Source organism: Eumetopias jubatus, unplaced genomic scaffold, assembly GCF_037043125.1.
Source record: "Eumetopias jubatus isolate StellerSeaLion01/CBP00866 unplaced genomic scaffold, mEumJub1_p1.0 scaffold_1, whole genome shotgun sequence".
Lineage (NCBI taxonomy): Eukaryota > Metazoa > Chordata > Mammalia > Carnivora > Otariidae > Eumetopias > Eumetopias jubatus.
In genome coordinates this window covers 17,335,045-17,348,940 of record NW_028274807.1, presented here as the reverse complement: position 1 = coordinate 17,348,940, position 13,896 = coordinate 17,335,045, and positions in this window count along the sequence as shown.

The window sequence follows — 13,896 nt, the reverse complement described above, 5'->3', positions numbered from 1 at the left end:
CATTTTTTTTAATTAAATGAGATAAATTGTGTTAAAATGCATAGAACAGTATCTGGTATCTGGCAGATATTCCAGAATGCTCGTCTCTGTGCTTTGCTCTCAACTGGCGGGATGTAGTATTGGTAAGACCAGTGACATTTTGGCACCACTAGGCTAATTAGGTGATAGTTTTATTTTACTCACTGTGGAATTTTTACATACTGAAGTTAATGCTCATCTGCTGTGTGGATGGGTTACATGGGATGTGGTAGAACATAAAGGTTAAAAGAGAGCATTCAGGAGCCAAACCATTTGGGTTCATCAGACTGTATCATTTATTGGCTCTGAGAAGTTAGGCTATTTATTTATCTTTCTGAGCTTTCACTTGTAAGGATCAGAAGGGTTAATATATAAAGTATCACTTATAGCTTCTCATCTCAATAATTACAGTGTTTGCCATTATTTTATTACTATTATCAACACCATCACCCCTACTATTAAATTACTCCAAATGTCCTTACCAGACAAAGCCAAGTGGTAGGACTGATATTCTAGTTCTCAAGAAAAAAAAATATATATATATAAAAATATATAAATATATATATATATATATATGAGTTAAAAAGCATTTAACTCTGACACTTGAGTACTCAAAAGATTTTGCTTTATCTCTTTGCTCATATTTTCTTTATTATTTAGTTTATTATTTTTTCCTTTACTCAGGGGTTTTAGTGTGGGGTAGTGGTTCTGCTAGACTGGTCAAGGTTCATACCACAGGCAGTGGATTTTATCCAGATAGTTCTTGGTTTCCTCCTTTATTAAATAAATCAGATTCATGGTTGAGGTTGATAGGAGGGCTTCTGTCCATTGGCAAATGGCATTGTAGCCACAGGCCTCTTATTAAAGCTTGAGAGAAAATGGTGATTACTAGTGTTTGTGGCCAAATTTTGTGCATGCCTGTCCACTGGGTTTGTTTGGAGACCAGGAAATTATGGACTGTATGATTTGAATTAGGATAAGATATTAAACCTTTGGAGCCATTCTGTAGCAAAGACTGTGTTGTAAACGAATATTGGAAAGCACCCCTTTGACCAAGTCAGTGAGATTAGCTTAGTCATGAGAATTCCAAGTAAGTTTTCTGACCTTGAGATGTAGATACAGCGCCAAAAAATATCAGCAGGAGACTGAGGATAGATGCTGATCTTTATTTTAATGAGAGGGTTTTAGTGCTAACGTAGTCATCTAACTCAACCCCATCATTTCCAGGCCTTAAACATTCTAGCTGCCTGTCTCAGGAAACAAGAGAAGTTCTCTCAATATTATCATCAGAAATGTCATGTCATGACTGTACTTCTAGTTCAGATATTAAGTTCATTTTCTTTCTTTTAAAAAAAATTTTTCTTCTTTTATTTAGTTTTCCAAAACATGTTCTTCAGTTACTTATGGCTGGTAATAGCCCTTCATTGTGCCAGATACCCAGGGTTCCATTTTTGTTTAATTTCCATGGCAATGTGCAGATACTGACTGTATTCCATCATCATGCACCTCCACTCCTGGTGGCTTGGTTCTTCCCATGTTAAACCACTTCCTGTCTTTTGTGGTAGTTGTTTTGTTATCACCTAGCAAAGTAACTACTGTCAGCTGGGAAATTAATTGCAAGGTCAAAGTGCTTTAATGGCTTTAATCCTTAAAAGACACAAAATGTCTTTTCACACAGTTTCATGTGTGAGAGAAAGGACACCACCATCAGTTAACTCCGTGGGTAGCGTTTTGTCTGTAGTGAGGGCAGGGCATCAAGAGAGCTGTGTGTCCTGTCGCAGAACTAAGAGAGCAGATGCTGAGGCAAGGCCCAGTGGTCCTTTTTCAGCCTCTGTGGATTTCACTTGCATCTTAGAACAGCTCTCGCCCTCTTTCTTGGGTAAAGGATAATGTTTTATTCAGTCACAAAGAGAACCTTTACCAGGAGACTAAATACCTATCAGCTATTATCTTCTCTTATTAAGAGCGTAATACGAAGACCTTTGGTTAATTTTTCGAGGCAATGGGGTACTCATTTATTTATTTATGGTTTCATTAAGCTTGTGTTTTAAGATTTTAATAAGAATTTGATGAACCTCTTCCTTTCTATTTAAGCCTTAACTTTCTCTCTCTTTTTTTTAAATGATTTATTTATTTTAGAGAGACACCACATGCGAGATCAAGGGGAAGGGGAGGGACAGAGGGAGAGAGAAAATCCCAAGCAGACTCCATGCTGAGTGTGGAGCCCGACGTGACTTGATCTCATGACCCTGAGATCATGACCTGAGCCGAAACCAAGGGCTAGATGCTCAACCAACTGAGCCACCAAGGCGTCCCTCAACTTTCTCTTTTTAAGTCCTGCATACCAGCCATAGTCTTGCGTAACATCTTGCTGGATGGTTTTATAGAGGATGGCCATTCTTGCATGGCTTTGTGCTAGGATTCAGAGGCCCAGTGCCCAGCTCCCAAATTATGTCTCAACCTGGAATAGGGTGGCTTTGGTAATATCCTTCATATGTGTATTCAAAGCCATGGGTTCTCAGATTGTGAATGAACCATGTATGCTACTTGCCAACAGACATAAGAGAGATTCTCACAAGCCAATGCCAGCCTGAAGTAGGATCCAGTGGTACAAGACATCGTAATAGACCCCCATGGATAGTGAGATTAGGATCCCTTGCAAAACCTCTTTCTTTGGCCCACTCACTGTGACTGGGATGATTCTCCTTATGTCTGAGCAAGAGTATGAGTGACTGGATCCCCTCAGGACAGTCATTTCTATGTTTCTATGTATCTTTTCTTCATCATCAGGTCTACAAAGAAAGCATCAGGGACAATGTGTGTTGGTTAGATTATTTGTTGTTTTTATTTTCAACAAATATTTTTTTTATTTTATTATGGTATGTTAATCACCATACATTACATCATTAGTTTTTGATGTAGTGTTCCATGATTCATTGTTTACATATTACCACTCAGTGCTCCATGCAGTATGTGCCCTCTTTAATACCCATCACCAGGCTAACCCATCCCCCCCATGCCCCTCCCCTCTAGAACCCTCAGTTTTTTCTCAGAGTCCATAGTCTCTCATGGTTTGTGTCCCCCTCCAAAGTCCCCCCCTTCCTTTTTCCCTTCCTGCTATCTTCTTCTTTTTTTTTAACATATAATGTATTATTTGTTTCAGAAGTACAGGTCTGTGATTCAATAGTCTTGCACAATTCACAGCGCTCACCATAGCACATACCCTCCCCGATGTCTATCACCCAGCCACCCCATCCCTCCCACCCCCCACCACTCCAGCAACCCTCAGTTTGTTTCCTGAGATTAAGATTTCCTCATATCAGTGAGGTCATATGATACATGTCTTTCTCTGATTGACTTATTTTGCTCAGCATAATACCCTCCAGTTCCATCCACATCGTTGCAAATGGCAAGATCTCATTCCTTTTGATGGCTGCATAATATTCCATTGTGTATATATACCACTTCTTCTTTATCCATTCATCTGTCGATGGATATCTTGGCTCTTTCCACAGTTTGGCTATTGTGGACATTGCTGCTATAAACATTGGGGTGCACGTACCCCTTTGGATCCCTACATTTGTATCTTTGGGGTAAATACCCAGTAGTGCAATTGCTGGGTCATATGGTAACTCTATTTTCAACTTTTTGAGGAACCTCCATACTGTTAAGGTCACATATCTAGTGTATTAGTTCCCTAGGGCAGCCTTAACAAGTCACTACAAACTGTGTGCCTTAAAACAATAGATATTGGACTCTCTTACAATGTCAGAGGCCAGAAGTCTGAAATTAGGGTGTTGGAAGACCATGTTAGGTCTATTTCCAGATTAAAAACCAAACAGATAAAAAAGAAACCCAAATTTTTTTTGAGATGAATTGTCCAACCAAAGACACAAAAGGTCAGCACACTTTCTCCCATCTTAATTCTTTTCTCTTGATAAGAAACACACCCCCTTAAAGCAAGCATCTACCCACAGAATGGATACTGTTGATAATGAGAATACTGAGAGCAAGGCCCATCAGAACAGGGGTTGGATATTGTAGAATCCCAAATTCAACTACTTTCATGAAAATTCAAAGAGCAAATATGATCTCCATGCCTAATCTGAGCAAGCAGGACATGCTCTACAGCAGCCTTCCTCCATGAATGGGACTCAGACTTCTAATAGAGCATGATTCCACTCCTAACATCAAAAGAAGAGTCTTGGTCCTCTTTGCCCATCTCCTTCAGGTTAGAGTGCTCCATGTTTTCAATTCGCTCTTTGTAACTCCATTTTTTTTGCCTTGGGAAGCTGACTTTGTGGGCTGCCTCAAAAGGCTGCCTTCAACCTGGCTTCCAACTGGCTTCAAGCTGCCCATAAGAAATACTAGCAGGAGACTGGAGGATGGGAAGAGTGAAGGGGTATTTATTCCTCAGTTTCTCTCCCTTTTGGATATCAGTAGGCTGACTGTGTTGCTTTACCAAAAGCCGCAGTGTTTCCAGGCTCCTGTTATGAAGCCCACTGGGCATAGTTTCTTTCTCCAACAGTTCTGTTAAATGTTCCTTCCTGTAACTTTTCCAGGCCGAGGAGTAATCTTTTCCTTGCCAAAGTTGACTGGGCTGTCCCTATTTGGTTTCACAAAACTCTGCCATAACTGGTCAACCAGTGGTGAGAGTGTAGGCCTTCTCATATCTTCTTGAAAATAGGTGCTCTGGGGCACCTGTGTGGTTCAGCCGTTAAGTGTCTGCCTTTGGCTCAGGTCATGATCCCAGGGTCCTGGGATTGAGCCCCGTGTCGGGCTCCCTGCTCAGCGGGAAGCCTGCTTCTCCCTCTACCACTCCCCCTGCTTGTGTTCCCTCTCTCACTGTGTCTCTCTCTGTCAAAGAAAGAAAGAAAGAAAAAAAATATTTGCTCTGCTTGGAATGTATGCCACCATCTCCCTGTATGTATGTGGACATTTAGATCCTCAGTAACATCACAGAACTTTTGAAAACCCTTGTTGAGGGTGTCTGGGCTGCTCAGTCCGTTTAGTGTCTACCTTCTGCTCCGGTCATGATCCCAGGGTCCTGGGCTCAAGTCCTGCGTCAGGCTCCTTGCTCAGCACCAAGCCTGTTCCTCTCTCCCCCTCTGCCCCTCCCACTGTTTGTGCTCTCTCTCTCTCAAATAAATAAATAAAATTTTAAAAAAAGCCCTCTCATTCTATAACTTTCTCTTTTAAGTGTTATGGCTACTTATGATTTGTTCTAACCATTATCTGTTACTTCAGGCTTCCATAAAGTTAAAAAATTGCCTCTAAATATTTTCAACAAAATCCCAGAGAAAAGGCTTTTCACACTGGGTAGCTCCAAGTTAGGTCACATGAAGACAGAATTATAAGTGGGGTTTCCCACTGTACCTCCTACCTGGTCAAATGACAGTTCTCTGGGAATGACACTGGTGGTTGCCGGATTGCTTAGTGTTCATGATTGAAGGCTCTTTGCTTTAAGTCTACGAGGGTACTATAGAAAGGGGCATGAGAATAGAGCAAACTAAACACTCCAAAGCTCACAATTCTTTCTGATATTAAGCCAATACACATACACACATACACACACACACACACACACACACACACACAGAGTGTCTGAAGTCTTGAAAACATTTGGTTAATTTCTAGAGTTTTAAAAAAATGGTTCTGATTATTTCTGCCCATCTTTTCATTGCCTGTATGTATGAAGGAAATAATTTTCAGATGCTTTTTCTCCACCACTTTCTCTTTCATATCACAGTAGAATTTAAGATCACTAGAAATGAAAATATTTTATTAGTCTTTGCTAGTAAGTACTAATTATAAGATAAAAATAAGATTTCTTTCACATATATGATTTAAATCCATAGTAGTTTCTGCAGATGAACATCTATTTCATTATTTTTCCATGAGCACCCTCAAATGTCTTATTTCACCATTTTTTAAAGATTTATTTATTTGAAAGAAAGAGAGACTGGGGGGGAGGGGCTGAGGGAAAGGAAGAGGAAGAACCTGAAGCAGATTCAGCATTGAACATGGAGCCTGTAGAGGGGTTCAATCTCAAGACCCTGAGATCATGACCTGAGTTGAAATCAAGAGTTGGATGCTAAACGGACTGTACCACCCAGGTGCCCCCTATTTTGCTATTTTTAAATTAGGGTCTTCCTAGGGAATTATCTTCCAAGAGCAATATGATACTGACTTCCCCCTTTCCTTTCTCCTTAATCACAGAGTGTGATAGAATTTTCAGGCTTCCACATAAGAATTAGTGAAAGACTACTTTGCTATAACTATCTCAAAATAGAAATTCTCTGCCACTATCACCACAATATATGTCATCCCTGCCACAGCATTACTATGATGACTACTAAGAGAAAAATTGATTCCTTTATGTCAATAATAGCTGCCTAAATGAAATTCACTTGTTTGATAAACATTAGACTCAGCCCCATATAGTATTTTATCTGTTTCATTCAGCACCAGGTTGCCAGACCTAAACACAATTCCTTATGCATAATGGTGCACAGTAGCATAGGGTGAATGATTCCAATGCTCAAACTCTATTTCATTAACTCCAACATAATTTACCTCTTGTGCATAGGACCACACGCTCCTGCCTCTGTATTTTTTCCCATAATATGGTAAATATCTGCAAGATTTTGCAATTTTCAAAAATAGTTAAATACAAAATTTTCCCACCTGAGACTCTGATAGTAACCATACTTTCTTATCATAGTTTTATTGATAATCATATTTAGACTTGGAGAACTTGAGTGGGATTTGTCCAAGAGTCACAGGGTGAGAAAATGTGAAGAAGAGGAATCAATCTCAGGGTTTATGACTTCTGAGGATTTGTGTTTTCACTCTATCCATGTTTTCAGTAGCATTTTTCAAAATTTGCAATGTACCTTCCTAATATTTACCTTATATGGTCCCTCGATTTCTGCTCCTTTCCCAGCTTTGGATAGACAAGTTTTTGCTGATCTAATGTTGCAAATCTGTAACTTAAAATTTTTAACTTAAAAAATTATATTTATTACAATGTGCATGAACTGGGTTTAGCTAGGTATTTTTTGCTTGAGGTATCCCCTAAGTTGGCAGTTAGAGAGTGACAGAGGATAGAGTCATTTGAATGTTCAACTGAACTGGACCATCCAAAAGAATTTCCTCAATTACCTGTCTGACACCTTTGATAAAATTTCTGAAAGAGCTGATGGAAGAACTTTCTTTTTCATAGCTTGTTTGAGTTTCCTAACAGCTTGGAGTGTCAGAGTAGTTGAACTTTTTAAACGGCAGCTGGCTTCTCATTGAGTACGTGTTCCAAGAGAGCAAAAAAGAAGCATGTCACATTCTATTGTCTATGCGGTACCAGGTCTGATTCATTGTGGGTAAGGACTACACAAATGTGTGAATACTGAAAGGTAAGGTGTATTTAGGGCCTTCTTTGGAAACTAGCAATGATTGGCAACATGATATAATGATGAACATATGTATCTAGAGCTGCGTGACCACTTTCCTTACCTGTAGAGTAAGTTTAACTTATTGGATGACCTTGAGAAATTTACTTAATTTTTCTTGGCTTAGTTTCTATACTTTTTGAAAATATAACAATTACTTCCTTATAAGGTTGTGTCATATTTGGATGAGATAATCAACAAGAATAAACTGCAAACTGTAAAATGTGATCTCATTTTTTATTAATACTGGCATGGGAACTTGGCATCTCCTCTTTGAAAACCAATCCTTTCTTTACTGATAATTTTTCTATCCTCAGAGATTATAAATTTTAGGCCAAATTGCATCATGTGAACCCATAGTCCACCTCCACCATCACTGGACTCCAGGATCATGTGTGCTCAAGAGACAGTTTGAAAAGTCAATTTACTTTCCAAGGCAACCATCTCTGACTATCTCTCCCTCCCCTTCTCTATACCAGATGTGCCTCAAATCTGGCTTAAAAAAAAAAAAATAGGGGCTTAAGACCTTGCCTGGACAAGGTCGTAGATTCACTACATTTCTTAAAATCATCTCAAGAATTATTCCATCAGCTTTTGGGGGTCAACAGCTTTGAAGTAGGTTGGTTCCAGTAACCTGAGTAGGAAGTGATACCTATTAAATAGCTAGCACAATCACAGGAGCTGGTTTTCACTCAATTATTTAATTATCATTATTAGTCATTCTCAATTAGGGAAAAATTAGGATAGAAATAAGACAATATTAGGTACATTTATTTAGAGGGAAAAAGGCAGAAAAACAGAAGAACAATGAAATGCATATGTGGAAGCTTATATTTTGAAGATAGTAATTCAATAGAATAAAACTCAGTATAGAAAGAACTTTTATACCTTGAACCAATCTTTAAGGCCATACTTAACCATTGCTTCTCTTTCACTCATTGAACTAAAAGAGATATTTGAATCATAGTTCATCTTTGCAACAAATGCAGATGGGAATGACAGTACAGGGAGAAATCGTGGGGAAGAACCCAGAGAGAATAAGTTTTAGGAAAATGTTCTCTAAAAATAGGATGGGATGTGGTTGGTCTTTGATAGGAGCACTGACAGACTAACCACTCTCAAAGGAAGGAGAGCAAAGGATGTGACTTCAGATGCAGGTATGTTGATAGATTTGGTGGTGGTAGCATCAGGAAATTCTCCTTTGATTTAATTTTCTTAGTGAAATGAAAATTCAGGCCATTAGCTGAGAGAGGAAAGGGAAGTGTTGGAGGTTTAAGGAAGGAGAGGAAAGTGTAAAACTGATGGATAGTTATGTCAAATAGGAACAAAGAAAGGGAATTAGTGTGGATGGTGGGGGAAAAAAAGGGTTTTGCTTTTCTCAACTCTGGAATTACATGCTACACTGGCCTGGAGCTGCTAATAGCCATCTTCCCAAACATGTGGAAAAGTGTGACTGAAAATAAAGCCAGCACTAAGAAAAGCAGCCCATATATAGAATAGGGGATATAAAATTCTCACGACACCTTTCAAGGACATGGAAGCATCCAGGCTTGAACACAGAACTCCCCCTGAGCTTTTCTAGTACATGAGTACACAGATTCTTTTTTTTTTTTTTTTTTTTTTTGATTAAGCTTGTTTGAGTTTTATGTGCTTTGAGGGTGAGTTGTGTTTTTTGTTTTTGTTTTTGGTCACTTGCAGTTAAAAGAGTACTTAATACATCCGATAATTGACGAGAACTGGGTCTTAAAAATAAATTCTTACAATGACAAAAAAAGGCTGTATAAAAAGGTGATCTAGCAGCTTGGTTATCTGGGTAGATTTTATAGTCAGAAAACTGAATTTGAATCCTGGCTCTTGTCCCTCTTAATGAGATGTGTAAACTGTGGATTTGCTTAATCTCTCTGAACTTCACATCTTCATCTGTTAATTGGCCATAATGATGGTAAGAACTACCAAGTATTAAGTTCTAAGCATTATACCAACGCTTTATTCACATTACCTTAATCAAGTCTTCCAATTCTCCAGTGAAGTGGGTATTATTATCTTGGTTTACACCTGAGGAAAGTGAGACTAACAGAGTCAATAATCACCCTAACATCCCCAACGAGTAAGGTTGCGTTGAACCCATGGTTATGCTACCTCAACCCTAGAGTGACCATAAATTTGAGTTCACTTGGGACTATTCTAGTCTATGCCTGTGGTACCTGCATTCCATCTGATCAGCACACCCTTTCACTTGCAAAAAAATGTCTTAGCTTGGACAATAAATTATATAGTCCCTGTTGCAGGTTGGGTTTCTCAAGAAGTAGGCTCTGAGGTCAGAGACAAGCTTAGGAAGTTTATTGGGGCATGCTTTCTGGATCTGTACTAGAGGGAAAATGAAAGGAAGCAAGATCCGGCAGAGATAAGAAGAACAAGAGCCTCAGCCAATCCCACAGGGAGCTCTGAAGCTGGAAAGGCCCTTTGGAGTTTTTATATTTGGAACAAGGGCGTCTAAACCGTTATAGCACTGCATCATCCCACTCAATGCATGGGGTCCAGGCACCAGAAGGGGAGTGATTTTGGACAAGAGAGTACCCTTTACCTGAAGACAATTTCTTGAGAGAGCTGACAGCTAAGAGCTTTTCTGCTGGCAGCATTCCCAATAGTTGGGGGAATAAGTCCTTCAGAAGAAAGACCAGACTTCATATCACAGCATCTGTCACAGCTATCAACTTTCCTTACACATAAAATACTGTCTCCAGGCAATGGTTTCTCTATAAAGCTTTTCTGAGGATTAATGAAAATATACCTACACTATCTCTAAGAGCACATGGTATATATTTATATATATATATGTATATACACATACTTATGTACATATATATGTATATGTATAAATATGTACATATTTATATTTATTCAATAAATGGCAGCAATGATTATTTTATTAAAAATTATACAGTACATTTTATAATGTACTATATGTGGCATATATTATAATAATAGGAATGGTATTATTATAAATTTGTCACTTTAAAACCAGAAGTCTGAAATAACAGAGAAATAGGATTTACAAAAAATTTTAGGAATTTATTTAACTTGAAGGATTGCCAAGAATAGCCCAGGACAGTGTCCTGTCATATAATTTGTCACAAAGAGCAGAGAATTTATAAGGGCCATTTGAGCACAAAGAATCTAGATATGGAAAAGTTAAAGGAGCCCCATATGAAGACTAGCGGTGAAGGGAGTTTATGTGAATGGGCAAGATATATGGCTATCAAATGCACTATTGAAATCTATTATTATCATACTCCAAAACTTTTGAAACCATCAACCTCTTTAAAGACAAAGAGGGGAAGGGGCGCCTGGGTGGCTCAGTCGGTTAAGCAGCTGCCTTTGGCTCAGGTCATGATCCCAGAGTCTTGGGATGGAGCCCCGCATCGGGCTCCCTGCTCAGTGGGGAGCCTGCTTCTCCCTCTCCCACTCCCCCTGCTTGTGTTTCCTCACTTGCTGTCTCTTTCTCTGTCAAATAAATAAATAAAATCTTAAAAAAAAAAAAGACAAAGAGGGGAAAATGTTTTTCCCTTACCTTATTGTTGTCTTGTTTAAGAACAAAGCCCAAAACTGGGGTAGACAGGAAGAAGGTCTATCTGAGAACCCCATTAAACAACTTGGCTGACCATGTCTGCATTCTCACTGTGGTATTTGTTAACTCTACTCCTAAAAATGTGTGGGGATAACCAGGGCTTTCAACTAAGCATATTGGTAGTAAAATTTGAAGTTCCTCTCAAATTAATCTGACATGATTTCAAATAAGAACAGCCCATCTCTCCAGGGGTTAGGGCTTTTGGAGTATGTACACCCAGAACCACATATTTGGAATTTCCAAGCAAAAACTTTAAAACTTTTCCTTAGCATCTTAACATCCTTCCGTAAGGAGCAGCTTAGACACTATGTTTGTTAACTACCTTCATGTAGTAGCATCTTCAGCAATATGTCAACTGTTGGTTGACCCTCCCTTGCTCCAAGTATGGCTGGCTACTTCGTTGTCTCTTGAACTTATGCTGAACAAGACCATCTGATTAGTTTTTAGAACATAAGTAACTCTTACAAGTTTGGAAGACTTAATTGAAGTCAATTTACATACTGCATGAGTAAGTTTGAAAGAAGTGTAGTGTTCAATTAGCAAATAATTTACCTTTTTAAAAGATTTTATTCATTCATTTGAGAGGGAGAGAGAGAGCCTGCATGTGCGAGTAGGGGGAGGGAGGGGGAGGATAAATAGACTCTGCACCAAGCCCAGAGCCCTTTGTGGGGCTCAATATCATGACCCTGAGATCATGACCTGAACTGAAATCAAGAGTCAGATGCTCAACCGACTGAGCCTCTCAGACACCCTAGGCAAATAATTTAACTATTACTTAAGTTTTCATTACTTGAACTCACATGAATTTTGTCTCAATTTTAATCCCTGATTCTACAAAATTTTCAGTGGTTGTTTTGGATAATAGGTATGTTTTGGAATGTACATGTGAGTTTTCAAAAGGAAAGTAAAATGAAAGGTGATATTTTTTCTTGGAGTAGAATTCATATAAGTCATGTAGTATAAATAAAATTGATACAAATTTCCATATTAGCTCTGATTGATGGGGAAAATATATTTTCAAACCTACCTTAAAAATAAACATACAGTGAATTTTACTCTCAGGATACCTTTTCATAGTTTCCGTCCCTGGGAGAGAACATGGCATTATTAAACCTTGTGAACCCTTGACCCTGGTTCATATAAAGACAGTAAGAACAAGTCCTGGTTATTAAAGAAATCTTGACATAGACACATTCTTTCTTTTATAGTGAGAAATAAAAAAGATCTCCTTTACTCTGAGGAGAGGCTATTAAAGCTGACTATTACAATGTTCTCTAAGGGGGAGAGAAGTTCATTTTCACATTCCAAGGGAAGTGTATGGTTCACTCAAAATTACACAAAAAGTGTGTTTTTTCACATAAATGCACAATATGGAGGCTATTTGTGATGTTATAAAGAGTAATAAAAAGTAAAAGCAAAATATGTCTGTTAAGAATATAGACTAAGTAGTCTTCATTTAAAAGGAAAAATAAGAAAAATTCTTATTAGACTAGCTTCCAAAAATTTATTATTTTAATTATTATATGAAGGTGTCATTTAATGTTATAAAGAGTAGAATTATTCAGGTAACAATTTAAGCATGTATAATACATCCAAATAACTTATTTTACTACAAATGATGACAGGAACTGATACACAGATAACATTTACTATCAATCTTTACTTGAGGAAGTTTAATTTTGGGATGTTGTAAAAAGTGATGGGTAAATGTTATTTAAGAATGTGTTTTTGTGGGGCGCCTGGGTGGCTCAGTTGGTTAAGCGACTGCCTTCGGCTCAGGTCATAATCCTGGAGTCCCGGAATCGAGTCCCACATCGGGCTTCCTGCTCAGCAGGGAGTCTGCTTCTCCCTCTGACCCTCTTCCCTCTCGTGCTTTCTATATCTCATTGCCGCTCTCTCTCAAATAAACAAATAAAATCTTTAAAAAAATATTAAAGAATGTGTTTTTGCTTCTTCCTGTGGTTTTACATCTAAAGATATGAAAAATCCGTAAAAAAATCATAAATGCTGAATTTATTTTGTGTTACTATAACACAACTATGTATAATGACATGATTGTTTTGCTATTAATACTGATTTATAATATCAATCCATATCAGTCTTTTTCATACTCCAAAGCCAACTCAATATCACAAAATATTTGTTTGCTGGTCTACACTTTGTTTTTCAGACACAGCCGTCAGAATTTTGCTGATTTATTGTTTGATTATAGTTTGCCAAGAGAAAGAAAGAGAGAAAGAAAGAAAAAAAATAGATCACTTAATCACTAGCCAATAAAAATCTGATATTTTATGTGATTTTGCCAGCTATAACTGGGAATTTAACTTTTTAATTTTTTTTATAACTGGGAATTTAAAAAATACAGTATCTCTCAAATTTAGTCCAAAACTACCGACTAACACTGATCTAGAACTAGACAAGGTGGCAGACAATTCTTGGGAAATCCTGCTTTCTTATATATATAAACTCAATATTTAAAAATAAATTAAACAAGTAAACAAAAATCTGCAAGTGAAATTTTATTATTCTTTGGAAGCAGATTTCATCTTTACATACCAACCATCCTTGGCTTCCTGTTTCAGCAGTGCTTGTGCTGTATTATGCAGGAGAATGAATGCAATGAAGAAATACATTGGCAGACAACAAAGTGGGGACTGAATAGAAGGGATACTTTAGAGTGACTGATTAAGACAATTTTGAACTCCTTAGCATACTTTTTTTTTTCAAATTCATATACCTTCTTAACACTCAACAGCAAAAACAAAACAAAAACATCTTTTAGATTCAACATTAGACTAAATTCGT